The sequence below is a fragment of the Populus alba genome, chromosome 11 (assembly GCF_005239225.2).
Source record: "Populus alba chromosome 11, ASM523922v2, whole genome shotgun sequence".
Classification (NCBI taxonomy): domain Eukaryota; kingdom Viridiplantae; phylum Streptophyta; class Magnoliopsida; order Malpighiales; family Salicaceae; genus Populus; species Populus alba.
The window spans coordinates 9,491,788-9,501,789 of NC_133294.1; positions in this window are offsets into that span (position 1 = coordinate 9,491,788).

Sequence of the window (10,002 nt, forward strand, 5' to 3'; positions counted from 1 at the left end):
GAGAAAAAATTGATAATTTGGATGGCTCTGCTAAAAACAAAACATAAAAAAATCCAAGTATAATCAAAACAAACCAATAAAAATATATATAATTAATTAGAAAAAAAGCACTATAACAAGAATTCAAAAAACAATTGGTAAAACTAACAAATCTAAGAAAAAAATAAAGATAAAATGGTAGAATTATATATAAAAAAACACTTATCAAATTATTAACAAACATCTCAAAACAAAACAAAAATAGATTTTAAAATTAAATTACCTTATTTTATTTGATGAAAAATAAATTAATTGATGGCTCTGCTGCAATATTTTCATTGAAAATTTTTACTTGTGATTTATATTTATATTTTTGTTTTTGATCGGCTGCAAAATTTATTGCGCAAAGTAATGATTTTATATTTACAATATTTATATTAGGGCTGCGCAAATTAATTCAAAAAAAGATCAAATTGAAAAATTACACTTAATTACGGTAAGAAAACTCACATTTGTAGAATAAAAAACCTCCTCCACACTTTTATATATATTAACCTAGTATGGTTTTGGAAGGACAACGTCTTTGTTTTGTTTTATCTCACGTCTTACATTTCGTACATGATGCTCACTGCTCATATGGCACTAAGTCAGGAGATGCATTAGCATTATCAGCAGGGGCGGAGATGCATTATATATGCATGCATGGATGGAAGTAGAGGGGGGGCCCGGGCCCCTGCTTGCCCCCCCTTCCCTCCGCCCCTGCCTCCAAAGTTGGAACGACATGATGGTTTGGAGGGATTTCAAATCGTTATATATCCTGGGAGATATATGGCCGCAATATATTGAACACGTGACATCTGAGCGGTTCACACGACGCTCACAGTTCGATGCTCGCAACCGAAACCAACAAATTCATGGTTCAGTTCCAACGCACACCGGTGCCTCCGTTCCGTTTGTTGCATATGCAAAATGGATGGTAAGATTAATTTAAATGAAATATATTGTTATTTCAATTTGTTGTTACTTAATTAATTTTTTTTTCTTACAGGCTGTCTCTTGGACATGAGCCAAGCCCAATGGAGCTATTTGTAGAGACGCACATACGGAGTGAAGACCGCCAAAAAGGGATGCAACAGTTTGTTGACAACCACGCTCAACACTTTGTGGTTTGTTTACTCAACCATTTTATTTTGTAAGTTATTATTTTTCTTGAATTGAATATGATGATTTCTTTTTTCATTTTCAAGAGACCTATAATAGTCAGTTGAGGAGAGATATGGGGATGATCCTTCTGCCCATTGAATTTGAGCACCCGATAAAAATCAGGTGTATAGGCTCTCTAACACTACGGTCGAGAACTTGCGGGCGGCCCGTAGTGTTTCAACGGTTGGTAGCTCCCAATCAGTATTGCGCACCCAATCTAAGGAGTTCGTGACCTTGCAGCAACACACAACTCATCTCATCGATAAATACAAGCAACTATCAACGAATTATGAACAACACACGACTCATCTTACCGAAAAATACAAGCAACTCTCGGCGAATTATGAACAACTTTGCCAAATGGTCATGAACATGACATCACAAAGTGGTGATACATGTGCGACCAGTTTTTGGTCGTGTGGTCCCAAGAACAACCAGCCTCCTCTTCCTCCTCCTCCACCAGCTCAGACGTTGTTCTAATTTAATATTTTTTAAAAAACACATTCAATTTGTAATGAATATTATTTAACTTTATTTTTTTTTTGATGTTTTATAAAATTTTATTTGCATAATTGGTTTTTTTACTGTTAATTTATATAATTTTATATTATTTATTCTAATTATGTTTTTTTTTTTTAAAAAAACCTTTAACAAACCCTACTGATGGATTTATAGATGAAACATATCCGTCAACATTTTACAAAGAGTTGAAAAATATTTACTGGAAATTCCATAATCACCGACGCTTTCATAGACGGATATAATCCGTCGGTATTTTATAGAGAGTTGAATTTATTTTTTTTTGGAAATGCCACTATCACCAACGGAATAAATACGTCGGTATGTTTCTAGTGGTTTTGGAACACATTTTCTGTTTGTAAAGCTATCAATAATATTTTTTCCCGACAAGCTTAACGACGAAATGTGGTATTACCGATTAAAGACACTTTCCGTCGAGGATTTAGTCGGTTAAAAAATTACTGACAAAATTTAAATCTCATACCAATGGATTGTGTCCATCTATAAAATTGTGAAATCTTATAGTGTTTGTGGTTTTGGGGAATAATGGAAGTTGATTTCAGTGGGGGTTAATATTGGTGTGGAAGCTGGTCTATCATGGATAATGAAGGAGAGGTTGTGGTCGATGATCGATGATGGTGGATGTGGGTATGGAGCTGTGGTGCTGTTTTTGGATTTTTGAAGGGGTAATTGGTGGTGTTGATTTTAGCAGCTGCTATGGTTGTTGGTGAAGGAGTTTTAGGAGGGTTGTCTTATGGCAGTTGACACGGGTGGAAGAAAGAGATGGTGTGGGCTAGTGGGGGAGTTTGATAGTGAAAGGGAGAAGCACCATATATGGTGCTACTACAAGTGGCTTTTGTTTCAGGGGAAAAAAATAAAGGAAAGGAGTGGCTAAAAAAACAAAAGGACTAGGTTTTTTTGGATGCCTAATGCTTCTCCTTTGTAACACTTTTGATATTTTGTTAGAGGGTTTATGCCCTCTGAATCCATATGAGGTGGTCTAGCTCATGATCTTGGTGTGTTGGTTTATGCGTCCAAATGTTCTTGAAGGCTTTGTTCTTAGGCTTGTTATTTTATTTTCTGCTACTGATTGTAGTGTTGGTTTGCTAGAGTTGGTTCATGCGTCCAGATGCATGCTATATTGTCTTTGTTATTGCTGCAAGTTCAACTTGCTTGTTGGTCTACTGTTGCAATATGCTTGTTTTGTCAGCCATTTATTGCTGGTTTGTGCTTGGTCTTCATCCCTCGGGTCAAGATCCTGAGGCGTTTTGCTTGGTGGATGTTGTCCTTTATTGTTGCTTTATGGAGTCTAGTTTGCTTCGCTTCTTGAAGTTGAATGCTAGTTTTTGTGCTTTGTTTGCTACTGGTCTTGTTGACCTACTTCTGGATTTTTGTTGCCTATGGCTACTATTATCCTTAGATGCTACTAATCGCAGTGTTGGGTGTTGTTGCTATATGTAGCTTGGTTTGCAGTATGTCATCCTTCCTGAAGGTGGCTAAATGTTTACAATGTTGTTTGCCAACCTTGGCTACACTGGCTAGTCCCTATCATGCCAATGTCTGCTGGAGTGTACCAATGGTAGCCAATTCTCATGTAGGGTGTTTTGTTGGTTTGCTTCTGCTGTGTTGCTATATTTGCAATAAAGGAGCTTGATGGAGCATGTTCTGGTGGCTACTTTGTCACCTCTGTTGAGTAAATATGGTTTGTTAGACTGGATGTGGCCTTTTGCTGATGCTGGCCTCTAGGTTGGAAGTAGTGTTATGTTGGCTAACTTGCTGGGACTTATTCTAGTGCTGCCACCTCCTACTCCATTCGTACTCCATTCGTCTTCTATTAGGATCTTCTGCTATTGCATGGGTTGTGGTTTGGTTGCTGGAGCTATTATGCTTTCCAGCCATGGTTGTTGTTGGTTGTCCATTTTTGCAAGTACACTACAGGTTGTGGTTTACTGCCATAAGCTCTCCTAGGGCTTGCCTTTTTGCTGGGTTTGATGGAGTTAGCCCTACTCAAGGTTTGTGTTATTGCTAATTGCAACATTACTTTAGAGTTTAAAAGTTGCGCTTCTTAAAGCTGCAGGTGGTTTGGAGCTGTAGATTGGTTATCGCTTTTATTGCTTGTTCTTTCGCTAGCTTTGGTTGGTGGAGGGTTGGTCTTAATGAATGTTTTCTTATATGGATGATATAATGACAGCGTGGCCTTTTGCTTAAGAGCTCGTTGTAGCTCTTATGAGTGTTTGTTGCTGCCTTGGTTGCAGGTGAAAATGTTGGGTTGTTGCTGTCACCTTGTGGTGAAGCTGATTTTATGCTGCATAGAGGGGCTTCATGCTACTATGCCCACTTATGGGCTAGGTTGTATTTTGGCACTTTTGTGCCGATTTTGTGCTGCTCTGGAGGTTATGTGTGTCTTCTAGGCTTAAACAAGCTTGCTGCTTCTGACTAGTCTCTCAACTATGCGTTCTGCTATCGGCTATGTGTACCGCTAGTTATAGTAGTTTTCCACAGCTTTTGTTATGCTTGCTGGTTTTGCTATCTTGTTATGGGAGCATGTTCCTTTTTTATAATTGTATTTACTTGTTCAAGGGAGTTTGTTCCCTTTGTTTACTTGTATACACATGCCTGTATATTCTGACTTGCTGGTTTCCAGCTTTGTTTCACTTTTTTATCTATACAATTTTTTACATTTGATAAACAAAAATTCAAAGATTTTCAAAAATGGTCTAATTGTTCTAGACAACATGTCCATCCATGAAAAAAATATATAATTTTTTTTAAGTTTATTCCAGGATACCTGGTATCTGGCTGTTGGTGTTGGTGTGAGAAAATCAAAGACTTTTTAGAAATGGTCTAGTTCTCATGGGCGACTTGTCCAGGTGAAAAACATCAAAATGTTTTCAACATTGGTCTTATTTTTCAGGTGATCTACCTGTTTATGAAATACATGAAAGTGATTTCAACACTAGTCTCATTTTTTGATTGACCTACCTATTTTTAAAATACATGAAAGTGATTTATACCTTGGTCTCATTTTCCAGATGACCTACCCAAGTGGAAACATGAAAGTGCTCTTAACATTGGTTTTATTTTTCATGTGACCTACCCGATTGTGAAATACATGAAAGTGATTTCAATACTAGTCAAATTTTCAAGGTGACCTACCTGTTTTTTGAAATACATAAAAGTGATTTCAACCTTGGTCTCATTTTCTAGGTGACATGCCAATTTGTGAAATACATGGAAGTGATTTTAAAATTGGTCTTATTTTCCAGGTGACCTAACCTTTTATAAAAAACATGAAAGTTTTTCAACATTGGTCTCATTGTAATGGGCGACCTCCAATTGTGAAAAACATGAAAGTGATTTCAACAATGTTCTTATTTTTCAAAGGACCTACTTGTTTATGAAATACATGAAAGTGATTCCAACCTTGGTCTCATTTTTCAAATGACCTACCCATTTATGAAATATATGAAAGTGATTTCAACAATGGTTTTATTTTCTAGGTGACTTATATGTTTGTGAAATACATGAAAGTGATTTCAACTTTAGTCTCATTTTCATGGGCAACTTGCCCATTGATGAAAAATACAAAGATTTTTTTATGTTAGTCTAATTCTCATGGGTGATTCATCCATTTGAAAAATACAAAGATTTTTTAGTTTGGTCTAATTTTTATTAGCAATTTGTCCATTTGAAAAATACAAAGATTTCTCAAAAGTGAAAGTTTTTCGAAAGTATTTTCATATTTGGCCTTTTTGAGGTAGCCTACCTTTTGATTAACCCTATTGGGGAATTTTCTTGTGAATTTTTGCAAAACAATTTTTTTGATGCTTTGAAGTAAGATATCATGCATGCATCTTTATCTTATTTGAAATATAGGTCCCCATTTCTTCTCAATCTCTTTGTTGTTTGATTGGTGATGTCTTGTTATTTTTTATTTGAGTTCTCTTGGTTGTTTGCCTACTCAAGTTGGTCCCTATAAGTCTTTTTCCAAAGTATTTTCAATTTTACAAAACTCAACCTTTATTATGTCCGTCACGATCCATTTACTTATTGGAAATGCTCTGTCTCGATGACCAATTTAAGAGGATCATTTATTTTTATTTTTTTTTATCAAATGTAAGAAATATATAGATCAAAACCAAAGCTAGAGAACTAGCAAGTTACATAATATATACAAATAAAAACAAAGAAAGGGAACATGCTCCCTTAAACATTAGGGGGGAACTCCCACATAGACTATAAGTAGCCTAGGACAAGAAAAACATATGCAAAGTAACATGCTCCTTTGAACAAGCATACCACCAAAATAAACAATAAATACTAATAGCAGCAAAACCTGCTCAGCAGACAAAAAACATAAACAACCCTCCTGCGGGGATATACATCATAAATAAGGTGGTACAGCCACAGACTAAAAAAAAAAAACCAGGCTTCCTATAAAGCAACAAGAAAAATCCAACAGCAAGGCTAGGGGAACAAACATCCATAAAGCCTCTTCAAGAGAGATCTAGCAACCAACAACAGGTAGGATTAACTTCAACCAGGCAGGAGGAAGTAGAGCAAGAGCCAAACAAAGAGGACACATGCAGGGACAAAGAGCAATGCACCTACACACCAATCTAGCAGAGATAACAAGCAAGATCTATACAGTATAGATATAGGCAGAATATATAGACTACAACAACTAAGAGTTAGGCCTACTAAGATAACCAAAATACAATACTAGCAAACCCAAAAGAGGCACAAGGACATAATTCTTGGTCAATATTCTGATGCAACCTTATTATTCGATAGTGTCACCCATATTTAACTAGTGTTTTGCCTATGTTTTATATATAAAATGCCTTGATATTCTTTGTTTTATGTTTTGGAGGCACTTTTGGATGAAAGATGCAAAAAGGAGTAAATTGAAGGTAATTGGCAAATTTAACGTTCAGTCGATGTTTTGTGCAGAACGTGAGCTCTAAAAGTCAAAATGAAGTGATTCCAGTGGCATTAAAAAGCTAACATCCATATCTTTCTGGACATCTAAGGCAAGACAATAAAATAAGGAAGAGCATGGAAATCGCAGCTTTCAAAGTCAAATCTCGCAATCTGCCAATGTTGACCTTCGGTCATTCCGACTTGAATACTAGAGCTACAAAAGTCCAATTGATGCAAACTCAATTGTTTTGGATTCCTTACTCAAAGGCCTATAAACGCTCCAAATTTCAGACAAAAAAGATGTCATATGAGGGAGATATGATTTTTCAAAGATGACAATTGAATTCTGCAAGCAAACAGGTTTCGTGAAGAAACGAGTCCAGATTACGTTCCGAAGCATCTAAACCGACATCCAAGTTTTTATTTTAGCAATGTAGCTCCTCTAAGTCAAAGCTTGAAGATTTCATGCAAAGCTATTTCTCCTTTTTTAGGAAAATAGTTATTGAACTACTTAAATGTAAATTGTCTACTTAAGGGAGGACTATTTTGTAAAATAGAGATTAGGGTTTCCTAACATATAAAAAGAATAAGAGAAGAGAAGGGGGGCAGCCACCCAAGAGGAGAAAAACGCCCCCCTACTCTAAGAAACCCTAAATCATGCATTCTTCCATCTTTTTTATTAGTTGTTCAACAAACATGCAAGGCTAAACTCATTTTCTTGGTTGCAAGGACACGGAAACCTTCGGATTTCAAGAACTGTGAGATCTATTTTACCTTTTCTTTTCAGTTTATATGATGAATATGTTTGTTCTCCTATCCTTATTTTTCCTATGATTGTTTATTTTAATTGCTAGAGCGGACTCTAAGTTATTATTGTAGACAATTTATTGCTAAGTTTGATATCAAAACCGAAGTTGTGGTATATGAACTTGTGAAGCAACTGAGTTTAATAATTGTAGCGGATCTATGTTATTAATCTTAGGGAGAACATTCGATCAAAGCAACATAAGCAGACAACTTGGTTGTTAAGATTAATGAATTTATCTAGATCTTAAGGCTGCCATTGGATTAAATCATTAGTGCGGACACTGTGATTATTTGTTGGTTAGGTTTAGTTATACGGCGGATCCGTTAATTAACCAATGTTAAGAAAAGATAAAAATTCAGAATATAAACTGGAGTTTCATTTCAAGGATCAGTTCTGATTACTATAGGTGGATGTGTGCTTGCGACCAAGGTTTGTTCTCTTGATAATTTTCTGATTTTATTAAATTCTGTTTGATAGTTTTTTGTTTTATTTTTCTTTAGCCTATATAACATCCAACCCCCCCAAATTGCATAATGTATAGCATAAAAATATGAACTAAATCTTCCTCTTGGGATCGACCCCTTGCTTGCTCTATACTATCTTGTGTGTTGTGTTTGAAGCTAGGGTAATTAATTTGTGCGACCGCGACATCGCAACAAATTTTGTCACCGTTGTCGGGGAAGTAATTTTAGTTGATTCTTATGCTTTTACTATTATTTTTAGTTGTTGTGATTGTTATTTATATTTCTGAAAAAAAAAAGAGAAACAGAATTTTTGCTTGCGGCGGTACTGTTCACTTGCGGCAACGGTATTGTTCAAAACAGATTTTTTGGTGGAATTAGGTTTCGGCCTTTTTTTTCTTGAAGGGAAACTACGTTCTAAATAGGACTAGTGGTTTACCACTAGCCCCACTCTATCAAGGCCAAATTCCGCTGTTTTCTAGGGTTTTGAGGCAGTTTTAGTTTTCTAACGTAAGATTTTTGTACAATTTGCATTGTTTTCGATCTCTTGCGTGGTTGGTTTCTTTTGAGTTTTCTTGATGCTTTATGCCAGTAACCCGTTCTACTAATCAAAGTCAAGTGTAGTTAGATCTCGAAATAGAAAAAACTTTACGCAGGTTACGAAAGGAAGCTCGCCTCAACATCATGGCTAATGCACGACAACAAACACTCAAGGAGCTTGCTGCTCCTAACGTGGAAAATCAGCCATTGTGCATAAACATCGACAATAGTGTAAACTTTGAGCTCAAATCTGGTTTTATACATTTGCTACCAACATTTAATGGTCTTGCAGGAGAAGATCCTCATACTCATCTCAAGGAGTTCCATATGGTTTGTGTTGGCATGAAACCGAATGGAGTTGACGAAGAACAGGCTAAGTTGAAAGCTTTCCCTTTCTCTTTAAAAGGGGCAACAAAGCATGGCTTTTCTCCATTCTCCCAGGTTCAATTGGAACTTGGAATGGCATGAAAAAGATCTTCCTTGAGAAGTATTTCCCAACATCTCGAGTTGCCAACATAAGAAAAGAAATATGTGGGATTCGAGAATCTCATGGAGAGACACTTTCCAAGTATTGGGAAAGATTTGAGCAACTGTGTATTCAATGCCCTCATCATCAAATACCCGATCAGCTGCTCATTTAATATTTCTATGAAGGATTGATACCTACTGACCATAGTATCATTGATGCTGCAAGTGGAGGGGCATTGGTAGATAAGACACCCGAGGCTGCACGCCAATTAATCTCAAACATGGCAGCCAACTTGAAACAGTTTGGCACTCGTGGAGACTTCGCAAACAAACGAGTAAATGAGGTAAGTATTTCTAACCTTGAGAATAAAGTTAATGATCTTACTGCTCTTGTGCGTTCTTTGGCTTGTGGCAATGTACAACAGGTGAAAGCTTGTAGCATATGCTCCTTACAAGGACATACTTTAGATATGTGCCCAACAATGAAAGAAGATTACATTGAACAAGCTAATGCAGTTGATGGAGCATTTAATGGACAGCCTCAGTGTAAGTATGATCCTTTTTCCCACACGTACAATCCTGGATGGAGAGATCATCCTAACCTACGGTATGGGAACCAACCTCAACAAGGCAATCAAGGCCGATAGTTCCATCCCAATGGATTTCAGCCCCAACAAAATTATCAAGCAAGACAGCCCCCTCCATTCACAAACTCCAATGTTATGGAGTCTTCATCCAATGATGATCTTCATGAGATGATGAAAACTTTGGCTTCTAACACTGTGACTTTGCAACAAAATGGCATGTCTTTTCAACAGGAAACAAGGTCAAGTATTCACAACTTGGAGAAGCAAATGGGGCAAGTAGCTTCAAGTGTAGGGAAATTGGAAGCACAAATGAATGGAAAATTGTCGTCCCAAGCATGGAACCCAATAGAGAATGTTAGTGCGATCATGCTACGAAGTGGGAAAGAACTTGAAGAGAAAAGGTCAAAACAAATTGAGATGGAGGAAGAAGAAGAGATAGAAACTAAATTGAGTACAAAGAAGGAACATCCTCTTTCTCCACAAACTGAAACAAAGACCAACACTCCAAAGGTAA